The sequence below is a fragment of the Leuresthes tenuis genome, unplaced genomic scaffold (assembly GCF_036924035.1).
Source record: "Leuresthes tenuis unplaced genomic scaffold, fLeuTen1.0.hap1 SCAF_2, whole genome shotgun sequence".
Classification (NCBI taxonomy): Eukaryota; Metazoa; Chordata; class Actinopteri; order Atheriniformes; family Atherinopsidae; genus Leuresthes; species Leuresthes tenuis.
This window is the reverse complement of record NW_027325356.1, coordinates 28,807,715-28,830,209: the sequence shown is the minus strand read 5'-3', so window position 1 is coordinate 28,830,209 and position 22,495 is coordinate 28,807,715. Positions and strand designations below refer to the sequence as shown.

The 22,495-nt window shown below is 41.9% G+C and overlaps 2 non-coding genes across 2 annotated transcripts; both read left to right on the top strand.

Annotated features, from left to right (window-relative positions):
• The first annotated feature begins 8,100 nt into the window (after positions 1-8,100).
• Positions 8,101-8,283, top strand: LOC140302625 (U2 spliceosomal RNA). The gene has a single exon (XR_011915078.1). It is a non-coding gene; the product is annotated as a U2 spliceosomal RNA (small nuclear RNA).
• A 411-nt stretch (positions 8,284-8,694) lies between these two features.
• On the top strand, positions 8,695-8,807 carry LOC140302572 (U5 spliceosomal RNA). The gene has a single exon (XR_011915030.1). It is a non-coding gene; the product is annotated as a U5 spliceosomal RNA (small nuclear RNA).
• Positions 8,808-22,495: the final 13,688 nt, after the last annotated feature.

Here is a 22,495-nt window from a genome sequence, read left to right as displayed (position 1 = left end):
TTTTGGGGTTGGATGCCTTTAATATTTCTATCTTGTCTTATAGCAGCTGCTAAAGTTTTGATGAAAATAGCAAAAAGTGAGGGAGAAAGTTGGTAACCCTGTCTTGTACCTCTCTGCAGACTGAAGCTTGGAGAAGTTTGATCATTTGTCCTGACACTTGCATTTGTGGAGCTATATAATATCCTTATCCAGTTGATGAAGTGTGACACAAACCCGAATTTGTTTAATGTTGCGAATAAAAATTTCCAGTTCACTCCATCAAATGCTTTTTCTGCATCTAGAGAGTCGATTATGGTTTCCAAGTTGTTGATGGTAGAATAGTCTATGAGAAAAAGCGGGTGAGAAAAGGTGCGAATGTCCAACCATACATGATCAAAAGCAGGAGTTGATGTGTTCGGCTACAAGAAGGTTTGAATGCCCGACCATAGTTTGTAAAAAGCGGGTAAGAAAAGGTTCGAATGCCTGAACATACACCATCAAAAGAGGGAGTGGAGGTGTTCCGCTGTAAGGTGTGAATGTCTGACCGTAGTTGGTAAAAAGCGGGTAAGAAAAGGTTAAAATATCCGACTGTACACAATCAATAGCGGGAGCGGAGTTTTTCGGCTAAAAGAAGGTGTGAAAGTCCGAACATGGTTTGTAAAAAGCGGGTAAGAAAAGGTTTGAATGCCCGAATATACACCATCAAAAGCGGGAGCGGAGTTGTTCAGCTAAGAGAAGGTGTGAACGTCCAGCCATAATTATTCACAAATGGGTAACAAAAAGTAGTATTGCCAGACCATACATGATCAAAACAGGGAGCGGAGGTGGTTCAGCTGCAAAAAGGTGTGAATGTTCGACTAAAGTTTGTAAAAAGCGGGTATGACAAGGTGCGAATGCCCGACAATGTATGATCAAAAGAGGGAGTGGAGGTGTTCAGCTGCAAGAAGGTCTGAATGTCCACCCATAATTCCAGAAAAATGGGTAAAAAAAAAGTGCGAATGCCCAACCATACATCATCAAAAGCAGGAGTGGATGTGTTCGGCTACAAGAAGGTGTGAACGTCAAACCAAAGTTTGTAAAAAGCAGTTAAGAAAAGGTGAGAATATCCAACCAAACATAATCAAAAGCGGGAGCAGAGCTGTTCAACTGCAAGTAGGTGTGAATGTCAGATCATAATTTGCAAAAAGCTGATGAGAAAGGGTGAGAATGCCCGACTATACACCATCAAATGCGGGAGCGGAGTTGTTCCGCTGTGAGTAGGTGTGAATCTCCGACCATAATTGCTGAAAAATGTGTTAGAAAAGGTAAGAATGCCGGTCCATACATCATCAAAAGCGAGAGAGGTGGTGTTCGGCTGCAAGTAGGTGTGAATGTCCGACTAAAGTTCAAATATATTAACAAAAGCGGGAGGAGAGGTCTTCGGATGAGAGTGGTTGAGAATTTCCATCCATAATCTATAAAATGCGGGGGAAAAAAAAGTGTGATAGAACACTAAAAGGTGGAGCGGAAGTGTTCGGCTGCAAGAAGGTGTGAATGTCCGACTATATTTGGTGAAAAGCAGGTGAAGCAAGATCTGAATGCCCAACCTTACATCATCAAAAGCGAGATCAGAGGTGTTTGGCTGCAAGAAGGCCATAGTTTGCCAAAAGCAGGTAAGGTGCGAATGACCGACTAAATATCAACAAAAATGGGGGCGGAGGTCTTCGGATGCAAGTGGGTGTGAATATCCCACCATACAAGTATGGTGGAGAGGAAGCTGTGAATGGCCGACAATAGTAAAAAGCGTTTGAGAAAAGGTGCAAATGTCAAACCATACATGATTAAAACAGGGAGCGGAGGTGTTTGGCTGCGACAAGGTGTGAATGTCCACCCATAATTAATGAAAAGCAGGCAACAAGTAGGTTCGAATGCCCAAACATACATCATCAAAAGCAGGAGTGGATGTGTTCGGCTACATAAGGTTTGAATGTCCGACCATAGTTTGTAAACAGCGGGTAAGAAAAGGTTCGAATGCCCGAACATATACCATTAAATGAGGGAGCGGAGGTGTTCCGCTGTAAGAAGGTGTGAATGTCCACCAATAATTCCTGAAAAATGGTTAAAAAAAAGGTGGGAATGCCCAACCATACATCATCAAAAGCAGGAGTGGATGTGTTCGTCTACAAGAAGGTGTGAATGTCCGACTATATTTGGTGAAAAGCAGGTGAAGCAAGATCTGAATGCCCAACCTTACATCATCAAAAGCGAGATCAGAGGTGTTTGGCTGCAAGAAGGCCATAGTTTGCCAAAAGCGGGTATGGTGCGAATGACCGACTAAATATCAACAAAAGTGGGGGCGGAGGTCTTCGGATGCAAGTGGGTGTGAATATCCCACCATACAAGTATGCTGGAGAGGAAGCTGTGAATGGCCGACCATAGTTTGCAAAAAGCGCGTGAGAAATGGTGCAAATGTCCAACCATACATGATCAAAACAGGGAGCGGAGGTGTTTGGCTGCGACAAGGTGTGAATGTCCACCCATAATTAATGAAAAGCGGGCAACAAGTAGGTTCGAATGCCCAACCATACATCATCAAAAGCAGGAGTGGATGTGTTCGGCTACAAGAAGGTTTGAATGTCCGAGCATAGTTTGTAAAAAACGGTTAAGAAAAGGTTCGAATGCCCGAACATACACCATCAAAAGAGGGAGCGGAGGTGTTCCGCTGTAATGTCCGAATGTGTGAATGTCCGACAATAGTTGGTAAAAAGTGGGTAAGAAAAGGTTAAAATACCCGACTGTACACAATCAATAGCGGGAGCGGAGTTGTTCGGCTACTAAAAGGTGTGAAAGTCCGACCATGTTTTGTAAAAAGCGGGTAAGAAAAGGTGCGAATGCCTGACAATGTATGATCAAAAGAGGGAGCGGAGGTGTTCAGCTGCAAGATGGTCTGAATGTCCATCGATAATTGCTAGAAAACTGAAAGAAAATTTTCGAATATCAAACCGCACATGATCATAAGCGGGAGAGGAGGTGATCCGCTGTAAGAAGGTGTGAATGTCCGACCATAGTTGGTAAAAAGCGGGTAAGAAAAGGTTAAAATACCCGACTGTACACAATCAAAAGAGGGAGCGGAGTTGTTCAGCTAAGAGAATGTGTGAAAGTCCGACCATGGTTTGTAAAAAGCGGGTAAGAAAAGGTTCGTATGCCCGAATATACACAATCAAAAGCAGGAGTGGATGTGTTTGGCTACAAGAAGGTGTGAACGTCCAACCAAAGTTTGTAAAAAGCAGTTAAGAAAAGGTGCGAATATCCAATCAAACATAATCAAAAGCGGGAGCAGAGCTGTTCAACTGCAAGTAGGTGTGAATGTCAGATCATAATTTGCAAAAAGCTGATGAGAAAGGGTGAGAATGCCCGACTATACACCATCAAATGCGGGAGCGGAGTTGTTCGGCTGTGAGTAGGTGTGAATCTCCGACCATGATTGCTGAAAAATGTGTTATAAAAGGTAAGAATGCCGGTCCATACATCATCAAAAGCGAGAGAGGTGGTGTTCGGCTGCAAGTAGGTGTGAATGTCCAGCCATAATTACTCACAAACGGGTAAGAAAAGGTAGTATTGCCAGACCATACATGATCAAAACAGGGAAGCGGAGGTGGTTCAGCTGCAAGAAGGTGTGAATGTCCGACTAAAGTTCAAATATATTAACAAAAGCGGGAGGAGAGGTCTTCGGATGAGAGTGGTTGAGAATTTCCAACCATAATCTATGAAATGCGGTTAAAAAAAAGGTGTGATAGAACACTAAAAGGTGTAGCGGAAGTATTCGGCTGCAAGAAGGTGTGAATGTCCGACTATATTTGGTGAAAAGCAGGTGAAGCAAGGTCTGAATGCCCAACCTTACATCATCAAAAGCGAGATCAGAGGTGTTTGGCTGCAAGAAGGTCATAGTTTGCCATAAGCGGGTAAGGTGCGAATGACCGACTAAATATAAACAAAAGTGGGGCCGGAGGTCTTCGGATTTAAGTGGGTGTGAATATCCCACCATACAAGTATGGTGGAGAGGAAGCTGTGAATGGCCGACCATAGTTTGCAAAAAGCGGATGAGAAAAGGTGCAAATGTCTAACCATACATGATCAAAACAGGGAGCGGAGGTGTTTGGCTGCGACAAGGTGTGAATGTCCACCCATAATTAATGAAAAGCGGGCAACAAGTAGGTTCTAATGCCCATCCATACATCATCAAAAGCAGGAGTGGATGTGTTCGGCTACAAGGTTTGAATGTCCGAGCATAGTTTGTAAAAAACGGGTAAGAAAAGGTTTGAATGCCCGAACATACACCATCAAAAGAGGGAGCGGAGGTGTTCCGCTGTAAGAAGGTGTGAATGTCCGACCATAGTTGGTAAAAAGCGGGTAAGAAAATGTTAAAATACCCGACTGTACACAATCAATAGAAGGGGGGGAATTGTTCGGCTACAAGAAGGTGTGAAAGTCCGACCATGGTTTGTAAAAAGCGGGTAAGAAAACGTTTGAATGCCCGAATATATACCATCAAAAGCGGAAGCGGAGGTGTTCGGCTGCAAGAAGGTGTGAACGTCCGACCAAAGTTTGTAAAAAGCAGTTAAGAAAAGGTTCGAATATCCAACCAAACATAATCAAAAGCGGGAGCAGAGCTGTTAGACTGCAAGTAGGTGTGAATGTCCAGCCATAATTACTCACAAACGGGTAAGAAAAGTTAGTATTGCCAGACCATAGATAATCAAAACAGGGAGCGGAGATGGTTCAGCTGCAAGGTGTGAATGTCTGACTATAATTTGTAAAAAGCGGGTAAGAAAAGGTAAGAAAGCCTTTCAGAGATGTTCGGCTGGTATTTATCAATGTCTAGATAGATTTCAACAAAAAACAACGTTGTATTTTGCAGTAAAAGAAAGAGCAACACTAATGGTTCAGAAATCTGAGAAAAAGCTTTTCGTGAGTTCTGCATGATTTGCGATTTTGCTTATAAAATGCATTCCTTCACTCAAACTATGTTAAAATTGTTTTGTCCTTCATATTTACCATGTCTAGAAAGATTTAAACAAAAAAACAACGTTGTTCTTTGCAGTAGAAGAAAGAGCAACACTGAAGAATCAGGAATCTGAGAATAAGCTTATTTTCATATGTTCTGCATGATTTGAGATTTTATGTATAAAATTAATTCCTTCACTCAAACCAAGTGAAAACTGCTTTGTCCTTCATATTTATCAATGTCTAGATCGACTTCAACAAAGAAAAACATTGTATTTTGCAGTAGAAGAAAGTGCTACACTGAAGGACGAGGAATCCGAGAATAAGCTTCTTTTCATACGTTCTGCATGATTTGGGATTTTATGTATAAAATTAATTCCTTCACTCAAACTATGTTAAAACTGCTTTGTCCTTCATATTGATCAATGTTTAGAAAGATTTAAACAAAAAAATAACACTGGACTTTGCAGTAAAAGAAAGAGCAAATCTAAAGTTTCAGGAATCCGAGAATAAGCTTACTTTCATGAGTTCTGCACGATTTTGGATTTTATCTATAAAATGAATTCCTTCACTCAAACCAAGTGGAAACTGCTTTGTCCTTCATATTTATCAATGTCTAGATCGACTTCAACAAAGAACAACATTGGATTTTGCAGTATAGGAAAGTGCAACACCGGAGGATCAGGAATCCGAGAATAAGCTTATTTTCATACGTTCTGCATGATTTGGGAATTTATGAATAAAATGAATTCCTTCACTCAATCCGAGTTAAAACTGCTTTGTCCTTCATATTTATCAATGTCTAGATCGACTTCAACAAAAAAAAACATTGTATTTTGCAGTAGAAGAAAGTGCAACACTGAAGGACGAGGAATCCGAGAATAAGCTTCTTTTCATACGTTCTACATGATTTGGGATTTTATGTATAAAATGAATTCCTTCACTCAAACCAAGTGGAAACTGCTTTGTCCTTCATATTTATCAATGTCTAGATCGACTTCAACAAAGAACAACATTGGATTTTGCAGTATAGGAAAGTGCAACACTGGAGGATCAGGAATCCGAGAATAAGCTTATTTTCATACGTTCTGCATGATTTGGGATTTTATGAATAAAATGAATTCCTTCACTCAATCCAAGTTAAAACTGCTTTGTCCTTCATATTTATCAATGTCTAGATCGACTTCAACAAAAAAAAAACATTGTATTTTGCAGTAGAAGAAAGTGCAACACTGAAGGACGAGGAATCCGAGAATAAGCTTCTTTTCATACGTTCTACATGATTTGGGATTTTATGTATAAAATGAATTCCTTCACTCAAACCAAGTGGAAACTGCTTTGTCCTTCATATTTATCAATGTCTAAATCGATTTCAACAAAGAACAACGTTGTATTTTGCAGTATAGGAAATTGCAACACTGGAGGTTTAGGAATCCGAAAATAAGCTTCTTTTCATACGTTCTGCATGATTTGGGATTTTATGTATAAAATGAATTCTTTCACTCAAACCAAGTGGAAACTGCTTTGTCCTTCATATTTATCAATGTCTAGATCGATTTCAACAAAGAAAAACGTTGAGGACATTCACACCTACTTGCAGTCGAACAGCTCTGCTCCCGCTTTTGATTATGTTTGGTTGGATATTCGAACCTTTTCTTAACTGCTTTTTACAACCTTTGGTCGGACGTTCACACCTTCTTGCAGCCGAACACCTCCGCTTCCGCTTTTGATGGTGTATATTCGGGCATACGAACCTTTTCTTACCCGCTTTTTACAAACCATGGTCGGACTTTCACACCTTCTCTTAGCTGAACAACTCCGCTCCCTCTTTTAATTGTGTACAGTCGGGTATTTTAACCTTTTCTTACCCGCTTTTTACCAACTATGGTCGGACATTCACACCTTCTTACAGCGGAACACCTCCGCTCCCTCTTTTGATGGTGTATGTTCGGGCATTGGCACCTTTTCTTACCCGCTTTTTACAAACTATGCTCGGACATTCAAACCTTCTTGCAGCTGAACACCTCCACTCCTGCTTATGATCATGTGCGGTTTGATTTTCGAAAAATTTCTTTAATTTTCTCTAGCAATTATTGAAGGACATTCAGACCTTCTTGCAGCTGAACACCTCCACTCCCTCTTTTGATCATACATTGTCGGGCATTCGCACCTTATCTTACCCGCTTTTTACAAACTTTAGTCGAACATTCACACCTTTTTGCAGCTGAACCACCTCCGCTCCCTGTTTTGATCATGTATGGTCTGGCAATACTACCTTTTCTTACCCATTTGTGAGTAATTATGGCTGGACATTCCCACCTACTTGCAGCCGAACACCACCTCTCCCGCTTTTGATGATGTATAGTCGGGCATTCTCACCCTTTCTCATCAACTTTTTGCAAATTATGATCTGACATTCACACCTACTTACAGTCGAACAGCTCTGCTCCCGCTTATGATTATGTTTGGATGGATATTCAAACCTTTTCTTAACTGCTTTTTAGAAACTTTGGTCGGGCGTTCACACCTTCTTGCAGCCGAACACCTCCGCTTCCGCATTTCATGGTGTATAGTCGGGCATTCTCACCCTTTCTCATCAGCTTTTTACAAATTATGGTCGGACATTCACACCTACTTGCAGCCGAATACTTCCGCTCCACCTTTTAGTGATGTATGGTTGGCATTTGCACCTTTTCTTACCTTCTTTTTATACTGATTGCTGAAGATTAAGTTGTTCTTTCTAAAACTACAAAATTTTTTTAATTGTTCAAACTCGATTTGAAGTGGATAAATAAGGAGGACAAACGGTTTTAAGTCAGGCTGATAGAAGGAATTAATTTTATAGCAAAATCTGTATTTCGTCATATGTCGAGAGATGCTTATTGCTGAAGAAGTTTTTTCTCATTCTACAAAGTACAACGTTGTATCAGTTAAGTCTGGCCTGGGTAAAACACTGATGGGTATTTCTGACATGCAATCATGAGGCTTTCCATCTGTGGGGTAGGTAGCAGTGTGGATGGATTAAGTGTAGCACATCTCTCGACAACAAGGTGTGGCTGTGAAAGAAGAACAGTTATGTAGGAGAGATGTCTGGTAAAGATATTTTGTTAAGTAACCATATCACAGCCACTGTATGAGGTACCTTAAGTGTTAATGGGTGAAATAACACCATAAAGACTCAGTTTAATATCTGATATGTCCTCTATACGAGGACTACATATTAAATGGATTTTTAGCAATAGGAGTTGAAAAAGGAGCTTGCTCCGTTCACTCCAAGCATCGACCCGGTACTGCAGTGCCACTGGGAACGGTGCGCTCTTCTCTGCTCTTGTGCAAAAGCAAACAGCGGTGCAGGATGGAAGTTTCAGGGAGCCCAAGATGAAACTTTCTTTTAATCTGCTGAGAAAAGAGAGTGAATGCGAAGTGGACTTTAACACGACTCTGGGAGCGAGCCGATTGCGGGCTAACCGGGAGAATTGCTTGAAAGAAACGCGACACCGAATGAGCGGTCAGAACAAAGCCTCAATACGGTGTTCCCGTGGTGTTTGTGGCTGCCTTGTCTTTTGCACAGAGTAAAAGACAAGGCAGCCATCGAATAGGGCCCGATTGTTCCTACTTGGTCAGCCGAGGAGCAAGGGGGGGGAGCAAGCGTCTCAACCAAGCAAAGCTCACCATGGGAAACGTGGCTATGCCAACTAGCCTGATGCCCTGCTCCCGCAGTGATGGATAATCGTACTCTGGTTTCTCTTCATAACGTACAAGTCTTTCGCCTTTTACTAAACACTTCCGTGGAGAGCAGCACTAATGAGTTGTTTCTAATTTTGGCAGGCTTTACCTTTGCGGGTGAAGCCCTTTCTGTCTGTGAAAAAGAAATCTTGTTACTGTGCAGAGTGACTTCTCTGAGTAGAGTTGCCTTACTTGTTGCGACTGTGCCGATGTTGTTTGAATGGTGCTCGCTGGAGCGTGCGGGAGTGCAAAGTTATGCCATTTAAGGGCTGAAGAGTGCTCAGTGCAGCGGGTGGGCGGAGGTGCAAAGTGACACTCTGGCCACCTATGGCCATAAAAAGAACACCGCTACAAGTGCGCATTGTGCCAGGAAGGGCCCTCGGACGTGAACCAGTGGACAGTTATTGCTTCTCTGCCTTCTGCTATTGCTTGGACCTTTTTTTCGTGTGACTCCGGCTCCTTCGTCCGAGTGAGCACAGAGGCGATGCTTCTTTGTGGCTGCGTCCTTGGCCTGCAGCCTCTTGGGCTGTTGCTACTGCCATCTGGATCACAGCCACGGTGGGAATCTGCTTGTGCCTTCTTACCAGCAAGTTTCTTGAGGTCCATATGGCGTCTTTGATGGCGGCCAGGGAGAGCCACCTTTTGACAAATTCCTCTTTCCTGAGGTTCTGATTTTGACACACCCCATAAAGCACCAGTTGTTCTGACAGGACCTCTCTTGCTGGTAAGTACGGGAAATTTAAGGAGTCGGCTGTTGCCCACAAGTCCACAGCAGCACTGCACTCCCAGAAGAAATGCCTCACCGTCTCAGGCGCGCCACAACCTTGACGGGGGCAGTTGGCCGTCGCCGACATACCCCTGGAGTGCATGACCTGACTGGGAGAATCTCGTGAGCCACCATCCATGACAAATCCCAAAGTCTGTTCAGAAGAGCTGAAAGGTTCACACTGCGCCAAACTGTTGAGGGCTCGCCAAGAGTGAGCCCACGCACTGGACTCACTGGGGCCTGCTCCTGCACAACAGAGAGCAAAGATCGATGGCACGTTAAAACTTGTACATCTTCTTGTTCTAAATTAAAATGGTTTAAAAATGTCTTTATAAAAGCATAACTTTTTGTTAGATTAAAAGACACAGGTACTTTCAGGTCTGATGGTAAAAGTCGTAATCTTCTCATGTAGGCCCCCATCCAGAATCTTGCCATTGCAGCTGCCGCTGGGTTATTGGATGGGTTAATTGCACACTTTAATTGGACAGAGGTAAAGAGACTTCCTAAAAACAAATACAGATCTGGTACTGCTTTCCCTCCCTTCACTTTTGGCTTCTTCAGTACTTCCCTCCTCAACCTTTCCCATTTGGAGTTCCATAAAAAATAAAAGATGGATCGTTCCAGGTCTAAAATAATTTCTTTTTAGAATAAGTAAATGAATAAAGTTTTGTCTAGCAGGTCAAATATGTGCAAAATACAATCAACAGGGCAATCTAAGACCAAAACGAAGATAATTCCCTAAGCCAGTGTATCTTTTTCAACATATTTGTTTGGATTTCATTATTTCATTATTGTGTAGATTTCATTGAACTAAATTAATGTTAAGGGAAACGATTCTGCTCAGTGACAACAGAGGTTTTTACCAAATGGACTGAAATATTTCCATGTGCACAAGCCGATGCACTCTCAGTAGCAAAAGCACGGGTAAGATAAATCATTTCTAGATTTGAAATTCCTGAAAAGATCTTCAGTGATAATTTGAGACACTGTGTAAACAACGTCATCTCACTGATGGCAAAGAACTTAAAATAGACCTTAGAAATGACTGTGCATATCATCCACAATCAGCAGGTTTCGTGGAGATACCACAATGGAATAATTAAGTCAAGACTGAAAAAAATCATGGAAGAAATGGGAAATATTGGGTTTACTGTTTACCATCCTAATAATGCATCCTCCAACTAGCACAAGATGAACTCCATTTGAGAAAAGGTATGGAAGACCATTTGTACTCCCACAGTCAAAACACAGCCATCAACTGACATGATGAAGAAAAAAAGAAAAAGAGAAGAAACCTTAGCAGTATACAAATATTAACAAGTAGAGAGATCTCTTCTGTTTAGTCTGTTCCAGGTGAACCGGTGAAGGAATCTCTGAAGACAGTAAAACCCGGGGACTGGATCATCATCAAAGTGATAAAGAAAAAGAACTGGTCCAGCCCAATGGGGGGAAGGTCCATTTCAGGTACTACTTACATCACCCACAGCAGCTGAAGGACTTCTTGGATTCACTTATCACATTGTACCACGACCTTCAGAAGTAGGGAAAGATTATTTACCCACCACTGTTTTCTGAGGCAAAAGTCTGACTACAAAGGGGAATTCTCTCAACAGGAGGGGGTTCATCTCAACCTCAGTGAAGAAAACAACGGCTAACATGAGAACATAGGGTGTGACTAAAATAACCATACAGAGTACCACCACTGTCCCCTTGACATAGAAAGTGCCACACTAGTAATAACATTTATTTAAACTTGGAGATAAATGGAGAAAATAATCTCATATACAATAGCTGAGACAAAAAAAAACAAAAAACTTTTGAAGACACGATTAAAACAACATTTAGAACATACAATAAGCTTAAAAGGAGTGACAAAGCTGCGACTGCGAAGGCATAGAAGTCTAATTAAAAACAGGAGCAGTAGGACAGACTTTTATGAAATCTGAGTAAGCTCTGGGAATCAAATTTAGATAATGATCAGACTTGGCCTTTCTTATTTCTGCTGTACCTTTAGTTCTAAGCTTCCTAAAAGCAAGGCAATGACCCGGGTCCCTCATATGCCCACTTAGCATCCAAGGTTTATTTATTTTTTAAGTAAAGAAGACAGTTCTGACGAAAGCCAGGGACTAGACCTGTTCTAAGTTCTATACTTTTTAAAAGGGGCGTGTTTATCAACTATGGAATTAGAAGATTTACAAAAATGGTCAAGTGCTAGATCTTCATCTGGGATTTTAACAGTGTCATGAGTATAACTATTCAACAGATCAGTTAAAAAAAAATCCTGTTAATGGAGATGTTTCAGGATCTGGATACCAAGCGTGGACCTAATGTTTTCATTTTTGCAATTCTGATACAGGCTATTGAGCAGTGATAACTAACACCAAGTTCAGATACTGTGGATTTTCTACCTTTGATTTGTTAAGATTGAGCCAATCAGGGACAACCTTGAAGGATCTCTTAAGATTGGTTTTGTAGGATCAGTAATTACCTGAGAAAGGTTGATATTGGTACACACCTTTTTTAAATGATCAGAGGCAGAGTTCAACTTGTTTAAATTAAAATTGCCACACAGAGATTGGGTTTAGGCCACATGCACACAGAATGACATCAACAAATATAAGAAATATTAAACATTTACACATAGATTTTTGAATACATGTAGAGGAATGATACTTTGAAATGTGCTCATTGCGGACTTATGATCAGTTGAGTAATGAACTATTCTGGGAAAGAGGTTCTATTCCCAGCATCATGATGGACACTCCTGATATAGAAGGTTTCGCTAACGCATTGGAATTGTTGTACTATTTTCATATGCATGTGCAATGAAGAATTGCTTGGTGCTGATAAATGCAAAGAAGAACAGCTTACACATAGATGCTCACATATAGGCTGCTGAATACAATGAAGACCTGCTTATCCAGTAAAGTTCAATGTCAATGTGTAATATTCAATTAGGATTTGCAAAACAGTGAAGTTAAACAATGAATGGGTCCATAGTCGGTATGACAAGACTAAAGGAATATTTACCTGGGTGTACGTTCAAACAGAGATGAGAAAATTGCGATAAATAATTGTTTGTTTGTTTGTTAGTATGTATATGAATGTTATGTGTATAAACTGTGTTGAGTTGTAGTTACTCAGTAGTGTCTCAGTGAAACAACCGACGGGGGAAGCCTTGCGGTGACAACAAAAGCAGTGTTTTACTGATCAGTCAAGTTGCTCCAGTGTACTCCATACAAACTGGTTGGTTACTGAAGGGATAGAAAATGGGGAATACTTGTTTTAAAGCAAACAAGGAATTAGATGGGAAAAATACATGTTTTAACGGGACCCAGACCATATTAAATACTCAGACAGATGGGAGAAGAAGTGTAGTTTTGTAGGAAATCACAAAATTATTACATAAAATTAGTGAAATCAATTGAAGAATGCCTTTCTGAAGAGCTGTTTACCACAGATGAGCAGCTTTGCGACCAAGCACATTGTAGATCGCTTTACTGCCAAAATGATCTAATTTAATGGATTGGTTTAGACATGCATAACAGCATTTTAAGAACAAAGAGAGAAACAAAAAGGGACAACGCTTCATGGTGGAAGGTGATGTATAAACAACTGTGTATATGATGAAGGAGAGACCATTTGAGCACCACAGCCATTTCGCAGCACAGGGACAGCAGTCCAAGTTAAAGGATCTCCCACGTGGTATCACCTGTCACACTGTGTCAAGGCATCAAAAGAAGAAAAAATCACCAAACTCAAGGACAAAGAGACGAAGACTCCGGTGAACGAAGAGAGAGGACTGACAAACCAGAAATACAAAAGGATGCTCGATATCAAGATCCAAAAGAAGAGGCTAACAATGCCATGAACACTTACGATGCTGGGAATGATGCCAGCAATGAACAGAGAAGAAGATTCAGTGTCATCAATCTGCAACACGTGCCTCTAATGAGGGGGTGAATATAGAATCCTCAACGATTACAACGTCTCTGGGAACTGTGACAACAACAAGGTTTAAACCATTTTGATATATATTGTAACCTATTGGCAAAGGAATAGTGCTGAAAATTAGGTAAATCTAATCCACCACTGTCCTTGGTCTTCTGTAGGGTTTTTAAACTAAGGGTTTGTTTTTCCACAGAAATTTGGAGATGCATGAATCTAGTGAGTTAAACCAAGTAGCAGATGGTTTTATGGGGATCATTGAGAACAAATAGTTAACTTTTGGTAGTATCATCATTTTAATGGTTGTAACTCTCCCCATAAGTGATATAGGTAAGGACTTCCAACGAGAGAGCTCGTCCTCTATTCTCTTTAATAATTGCACATAATTTAGCTTTGTTAGCTCTGAGAGCCTGGAGGAAATGTTTATGCCTAAATATCTAATATTTCCTGACTGTAAAGTGATCGCAGGTATATTCTGGACCCTACAGTTAATGGGCAGAACTGTGGTCTTAGACCAGTTGATAGAGTAGTCACAAAGTGCAGAGAATTTATTTATGAGTGTGATCGTGTGAGTGAGAGACATCTGTGAGTTCTGAAGGAAAAGTAATACATCATCAGCATAAAGACTTATTTTATGCTCAATATTTTGGGGTTGGATGCCTTTAATATTTCTATCTTGTCTGATAGCAGCTGCTAAAGGTTTGATGAAAATAGCAAAAAGTGAGGGAGAAAGTTGGTAACCCTGTCTTGTACCTCTCTGCAGACTGAAGCTTGGAGAAGTTTGATCATTTGTCCTGACACTTGCATTTGGGGAGCTATATAATATCCTTATCCAGTTGATGAAGTGTGACACAAACCCGAATTTGTTTAATGTTGCGAATAAAAATTTCCAGTTCACTCCATCAAATGCTTTTTCTGCATCTAGAGAGTCGATTATGGTTTCCAAGTTGTTGATGGTAGAATAGTCTATGAGAAAAAGCGGGTGAGAAAAGGTGCGAATGTCCAACCATACATGATCAAAAGCAGGAGTTGATGTGTTCGGCAGCAAGAAGGTTTGAATGCCCGACCATAGTTTGTAAAAAGCGGGTAAGAAAAGGTTCAAATGCCCGAACATACACCATCAAAAGAGGGAGCGGAGGTGTTCCGCTGTAAGAAGGTGTGAATGTCTGACCGTAGTTGGTAAAAAGCGGGTAAGAAAAGGTTAAAATATCTGACCGTACACAATCAATAGCGGGAGCGGAGTTTTTCGGCTAAAAGAAGGTGTGAAAGTCCGACCATGGTTTGTAAAAAGCGGGTAAGAAAAGGTTTGAATGCCCGAATATACACCATCAAAAGCGGAAGCGGAGGTGTTCGGCTGCAAGAAGGTGTGAACGTCCGACCAAAGTTTGTAAAACGCAGTTAAGAAAAGGTTCGAATATCCAACCAAACATAATCAAAAGCGGGAGCAAGGGTGTTCGACTGCAAGTAGGTGTGAATGTCAGATCATAATTTGCAAAAAGCTGATGTGAAAGGGTGTGAATGACCGACAATAATTGCTGAAAAATGTGTTAGAAAAGGTAAGAATGCCGGACCATTCATCATCAAAAGCGGGAGAAGAGGTGTTCGGCTGCAAGAAGCTGTGAATGTCCAGCCAAAATTACAAACGGGTAAGAAAAGGTAGTATTGCCAGACCATAAATGATCAAAACAGGGAGCGGAGTTGTTCGGCTACTAAAAGGTGTGAAAGTCCGACCATGGTTTCTAAAAAGCGGGTAAGACAAGGTGTGAATGCCCGACAATGTATGATCAAAAGAGGGAGCGGAGGTGTTCAGCTGCAAGAAGGTCTGAATGTCCATCGATAATTGCTAGAAAACATGAAAGAAAATTTTCGAATATCAAACCGCACATGATCATAAGCGGGAGAGGAGGTGTTCAGCTGCAAGAAGGTGTGAATGTCCACCCATAATTATTGAAAAATGGGTAAGACAAGGTGCCAATGCCCGAACATACACCATCAAAAGAGGGAGCGGAGGTGTTCCGCTGTAAGAAGGTGTGAATGTCCGACCATAGTTGGTAAAAAGCGGGTAAGAAAAGGTTAAAATACCCGACTGTACACAATCAAAAGAGGGAGCGGAGTTGTTCAGCTAAGAGAAGGTGTGAAAGTCCGACCATGGTTTGTAAAAAGCGGGTAAGAAAAGGTTTGTATGCCCGAATATACACCATCAAAAGCGGAAGCGGAGGTGTTCGGCTGCAAGAAGGTGTGAACGTCCAGCCATAATTATTCACAAATGGGTAACAAAAAGTAGTATTGCCAGACCATACATGATCAAAACAGGGAGCGGAGGTGGTTCAGCTGCAAAAAGGTGTGAATGTTCGACTAAAGTTTGTAAAAAGCGGGTATGACAAGGTGCGAATGCCCGACAATGTATGATCAAAAGAGGGAGTGGAGGTGTTCAGCTGCAAGAAGGTCTGAATGTCCATCAATAATTGCTAGAGAACATGAAAGAAAATTTTCGAAAATCAAACCGCACATGATCATAAGTGGGAGAGGAGGTGTTCAGCTGCAAGAAGGTGTGAATGTCCACCCATAATTCCTGAAAAATGGGTAAAAAAAAAGTGCGAATGCCCAACCATACATCATCAAAAGCAGGAGTGGATGTGTTCGGCTACAAGAAGGTGTGAACGTCCAACCAAAGTTTGTAAAAAGCAGTTAAGAAAAGGTGAGAATATCCAACCAAACATAATCAAAAGCGGGAGCAGAGCTGTTCAACTGCAAGTAGGTGTGAATGTCAGATCATAATTTGCAAAAAGCTGATGAGAAAGGGTGAGAATGCCCGACTATACACCATCAAATGCGGGAGCGGAGTTGTTACGCTGTGAGTAGGTGTGAATCTCCGACCATAATTGCTGAAAAATGTGTTAGAAAAGGTAAGAATGCCGGTCCATACATCATCAAAAGCGAGAGAGGTGGTGTTCGGCTGCAAGTAGGTGTGAATGTCCGACTAAAGTTCAAATATATTAACAAAAGCGGGAGGAGAGGTCTTCGGATGAGAGTGGTTGAGAATTTCCATCCATAATCTATAAAATGCGGGGGAAAAAAAAGTGTGATAGAACACTAAAAGGTGGAGCGGAAGTGTTCGGCTGCAAGAAGGTGTGAATGTCCGACTATATTTGGTGAAAAGCAGGTGAAGCAAGATCTGAATGCCCAACCTTACATCATCAAAAGCGAGATCAGAGGTGTTTGGCTGCAAGAAGGCCATAGTTTGCCAAAAGCGGGTAAGGTGCGAATGACCGACTAAATATCAACAAAAATGGGGGCGGAGGTCTTCGGATGCAAGTGGGTGTGAATATCCCACCATACAAGTATGGTGGAGAGGAAGCTGTGAATGGCCGACAATAGTAAAAAGCGTGTGAGAAAAGGTGCAAATGTCAAACCATACATGATTAAAACAGGGAGCGGAGGTGTTTGGCTGCGACAAGGTGTGAATGTCCACCCATAATTAATGAAAAGCGGGCAACAAGTAGGTTCGAATGCCCAAACATACATCATCAAAAGCAGGAGTGGATGTGTTCGGCTACATAAAGTTTGAATGTCCGACCATAGTTTGTAAACAGCGGGTAAGAAAAGGTTCGAATGCCCGAACATATACCATTAAATGAGGGAGCGGAGGTGTTCCGCTGTAAGAAGGTGTGAATGTCCACCAATAATTCCTGAAAAATGGTTAAAAAAAAGGTGGGAATGCCCAACCATACATCATCAAAAGCAGGAGTGGATGTGTTCGTCTACAAGAAGGTGTGAATGTCCAACTATATTTGGTGAAAAGCAGGTGAAGCAAGATCTGAATGCCCAACCTTACATCATCAAAAGCGAGATCAGAGGTGTTTGGCTGCAAGAAGGCCATAGTTTGCCAAAAGCGGGTAAGGTGCGAATGACCGACTAAATATCAACAAAAGTGGGGGCGGAGGTCTTCGGATGCAAGTGGGTGTGAATATCCCACCATACAAGTATGCTGGAGAGGAAGCTGTGAATGGCCGACCATAGTTTGCAAAAAGCGGGTGAGAAATGGTGCAAATGTCCAACCATACATGATAAAAACAGGGAGCGGAGGTGTTTGGCTGCGACAAGGTGTGAATGTCCACCCATAATTAATGAAAAGCGGGCAACAAGTAGGTTCGAATGCCCAACCATACATCATCAAAAGCAGGAGTGGATCTCTTCGGCTACAAGAAGGTTTGAATGTCCGAGCATAGTTTGTAAAAAACGGTTAAGAAAAGGTTCGAATGCCCGAACATACACCATCAAAAGAGGGAGCGGAGGTGTTCCGCTGTAAGAAGGTGTGAATGTCCGACCATATTTGGTAAAAAGCGGGTAAGAAAAGGTTAAAATACCCGACTGTACACAATCAATAGAAGGGGGGGAATTGTTCGGCTACAAGAAGGTGTGAAAGTCCGACCATGGTTTGTAAAAAGCAGTTAAGAAAAGGTTCCAATATCCAACCAAACATAATCAATAGCGGGAGCAGAGCTGTTCGACTGCAAGTAGGTGTGAATGTCCACAACGTTGTTCTTTGTTGAAATCGATCTAGACATTGATAAATATGAAGGACAAAGCAGTTTTAACATAGTTTGAGTGAAGGAATGCATTTTATAAGCAAAATCCCAAATCATGCAGAACTCACGAAAAGCTTTTTCTCGGATTTCTGAACCTTTAGTGTTGCTCTTTCTTTTTCTTTCTTTTCTGCACAGTCCAATGTTGTTTTTTGTGTAAATCTATCTAGACATTGATAAATACCAGCCGAACATCTCTGCTTTGATTATTTATGGATCGGCATTCTTACCTTTTCTTACCCGCTTTTTACAAACTATAGTCAGACATTCACACCTTGCAGCTGAACCACCTCCGCTTCCCTGTTTTGATCATGTATGGTATGGCAATACTACCTTTTCTTACCCGTTTATGAGTAATTATGGCTGGACATTCACACCTACTTGCAGTCGAACAGCTCTGCTCCCGCTTTTGATTATGTTTGGTTGGATATTCGAACCTTTGCTTAACTGCTTTTTACAAACTTTGGTCGGACGTTCACACCTTCTTGCAGCCAAACAATTCCCCCCCTTCTTTTGATTGTGTACAGTCGGGTATTTTAACCTTTTCTTACCCGCTTTTTACCAACTATGGTCGGACATTCACACCTTCTTACAGCGGAACACCTCCGCTCCCTCTTTTGATGTTGTATGTTCGGGCATTCGAACCTTTTCTTACCTGTTTTTTTACAAACTATGCTCGGACATTCAAACCTTCTTGTAGCCAAACACATCCACTCCTGCTTTTGATGATGTATGGTTGGGCATTCGAACCTACTTGTTGCCTGCTTTTCATTAATTATGGGTGGACATTCACACCTTGTCGCAGCCAAACACCTCCGCTCCCTGTTTTGATCATGTATGGTTGGACATTTACGCCTTTTCTCATCCGCTTTTTGCAAACTATGGTCGGCCATTCACAGCTTCCTCTCCAACATACTTGTATGGTGGGGTATTCACACCCACTTGCATCCGAAGACGTACGCCCCCACTTTTGTTGATATTTAGTCGGTCATTCGCACCTTACCCGCTTTTGGCAAACTATGGCCTTCTTGCAGCCAAACACCTCTGATCTCGCTTTTGATGATGTAAGGTTGGGCATTCAGACCTTGCTTCACCTGCTTTTCACCAAATATAGTCGGACATTCACACCTTCTTGCAGCCGAACACTTCCGCTCCACCTTTTAGTGTTCTATCACACCTTTTTTTTCACCGCATTTCATAGATTATGGTTGGAAATTCTCAACCACTCTCATCCGAAGACCTCTCCTCCCGCTTTTGTCAATATATTTGAACTTTAGTCGGACATTCAAACCTTCTTGCAGCTGAACCACCTCCGCTTCCCTGTTTTGAACATGTATGGTCTGGCAATACCACCTTTTCTTACCCGTTTGTGAGTAATTATGGCTGGACAGTCACACCTACTTGCAGTCGAACAGCTCTGCTCCCGCTTTTGATTATGTTTGGTTGGATATTCGAACCTTTTCTTAACTGCTTTTTACAAACTTTGGTCGGACGTTCACACCTTCTTGCAGCCGAACACCTCCGCTTCCGCTTTTGATGGTATATATTCGGGATTCAAACGTTTTCTTACCCGCTTTTTACAAACCATGGTCGGACTTTCACACCTTCTTGTAGCCGAACAATTCCCCCCCTTCTTATTGATTGTGTACAGTCGGGTATTTGAACCTTTTCTTACCCGCTTTTTACCAACTATGGTCGGACATTCACACAGTCTTATAGCGGAACACCTCCGCTCCCTCTTTTGATGGTGTATGTTTGGGCATTCGAACCTTTTCTGACCCGCTTTTTACAAACTATGGTCGGACATTCAAACCTTCTTGTAGCCGAACAATTCCCCCCCTTCTTATTGATTGTGTACAGTCGGGTATTTGAACCTTTTCTTACCCCTTTTTCAGTAATTATGGGTGGACATTCACACCTTCTTGCAGCTGAACACCTCCTCTCCCGCTTATGATCATGTGCGGTTTGATATTCGAAAATTCTCTTTCATGTTTTCTAGCAATTATTGATGGACATTCAGACCTTCTTGCAGCTGAACACCTCCGCTCCCGCTTTTGATGGTATATATTCGGGATTCAAACGTTTTCTTACCCGCTTTTTACAAACCATGGTCGGACTTTCACACCTTCTTGTAGCCGAACAATTCCGCTCCCGCTATTGATTGTGTACAGTCGGGTATTTTAACCTTTTTTTTACCCACTTTTTACCAACTATGGTCGGACATTCACACCTTCTTACAGCGGAACACCTCCGCTCCCTCTTTTGATGGTGTATGTTCGGGCATTGGCACCTTTTCTTACCCGCTTTTTACAAACTATGCTCGGACATTCAATCCTTTTTGCAGCTGAACACCTCCACTCCTGCTTATGATCATGTGCGGTTTGATATTCGAAAATTTTCTTTCATGTTTTAAAGCAATTATTGATGGACATTCAAACCTTCTTGTAGTAGAACACATCCACTCCTTCTTTTGATGATGTATGGTTGAGCATTCGCACCTTTTTTTTCCCATTTTTCAGGAATTATGGGTGGACATTCAGACCACCCATAATTCAGACATTCAGACCTTCTTGCAGCTGAAAACCTCCTGAAAACCTCCTACATTGTCGGGCATTCGCACCTTGTCTTACCCGCTTTTTACAAACTTTAGTCGGACATTCACACCTTCTTGCAGCTGAACCAACTCCGCTCCCTGTTTTGATCATGTATTGTCTGGCAATACTACCTTTTCTTACCCGTTTGTGAGTAATTATGGCTGGACATTCACACCTACTAGCAGCCGAACACCACCTCTCTCGCAAATTATAGTCAGACAATCACACCTTGCAGCTGAACCACCTCCGCTCCCTGTTTTGATTATGTATGGTCTGGCAATACCACCTTTTCTTACCCGTTTGTGAGTAATTATGGCTGGACAGTCACACCTACTTGCAGTCGAACAGCTCTGCTCCCGCTTTTGATTATGTTTGGTTGGATATTCGAACCTTTTCTTAACTGCTTTTTACAAACTTTGGTCGGACGTTCACACCTTCTTGCAGCCGAACACCTCCGCTTCCGCTTTTGATGGTATATATTCGGGATTCAAACGTTTTCTTACCCGCTTTTTACAAACCATGGTCGGACTTTCACACCTTCTTGTAGCCGAACAATTCCCCCCCTTCTTATTGATTGTGTACAGTCGGGTATTTGAACCTTTTCTTACCCGCTTTTTACCAACTATGGTCGGACATTCACACAGTCTTATAGCGGAACACCTCCGCTCCCTCTTTTGATGGTGTATGTTTGGGCATTCGAACCTTTTCTGACCCGCTTTTTACAAACTATGGTCGGACATTCAAACCTTCTTGTAGCCGAACAATTCCGCCCCTTCTTATTGATTGTGTACAGTCGGGTATTTGAACCTTTTCTTACCCCTTTTTCAGTAATTATGGGTGGACATTCACACCTTCTTGCAGCTGAACACCTCCTCTCCCGCTTATGATCATGTGCGGTTTGATATTCGAAAATTCTCTTTCATGTTTTCTAGCAATTATTGATGGACATTCAGACCTTCTTGCAGCTGAACACCTCCGCTCCCGCTTTTGATGGTGTATAGTCGGGCTTTCGAGCCTTTTCTTCCCTGGTTTTTACAAATTATGGTTGGACATTCAGACCTTCTTTCAGCCGAAAACCTCCGCTCCCTCTTTTGATTATACATTTTCGGGCATTCGCACCTTTTCTTACCCGCTTTTTACAAACCTTGGTCGGACTTTCACACCTTTTAGTAAACGAACAACTCTGCTCCCGCTATTGATTGTGTACAGTCGGGTATTTTAACCTTTTCTTACCCGCTTTTTACCAACTATGGTCGGACATTCACACCTTCTTACAGCGGAACACCTCCGCTCCCTCTTTTGATGTTGTATGTTCGGGCATTCGAACCTTTTCTTACCCGCCACAAACTATGGTCGGACATTAAAACCTTATGTAGCCGAACATATCCTCTCCTGCTTTTGATGATGTATGGTTGGGCATTCGAACCTACTTGTTGCCCGCTTTTCATTAATTATGGGTGGACATTGACACCTTGTCGCAGCCAAAGACCTCCGCTCCCTGTTATGATCATGTATGGTTGGACATTCGCACCTTTTCTTACTCGAATTTTACTATGGTCGGCCATTCACAGATTCCTCTCCACCATACTTGTATGGTGGGATACTCCCACCCACTTGCATCCGAAGACCTCCGCCCCCACTTTTGTTGATATTTAGTCGGTCATTCGCACCTTACTCGCTTTTTGCAAACTATGGCCTTCTTGCAGCCAAACACCTCTGATCTCGCTTTTGATGATGTAAGGTTGGGCATTCAGACCTTGCTTCACCTGCTTTTCACCAAATATAGTCGGACATTCATACCTTCTTGCAGCCGAACACTTCCGCTCCATCTTTTAGTGTTCTATGGGGCATTCACACTTTTTTTTAACCGCATTTTATAGATTATGGTTGGAAATTCTCACCCACTCTCATCC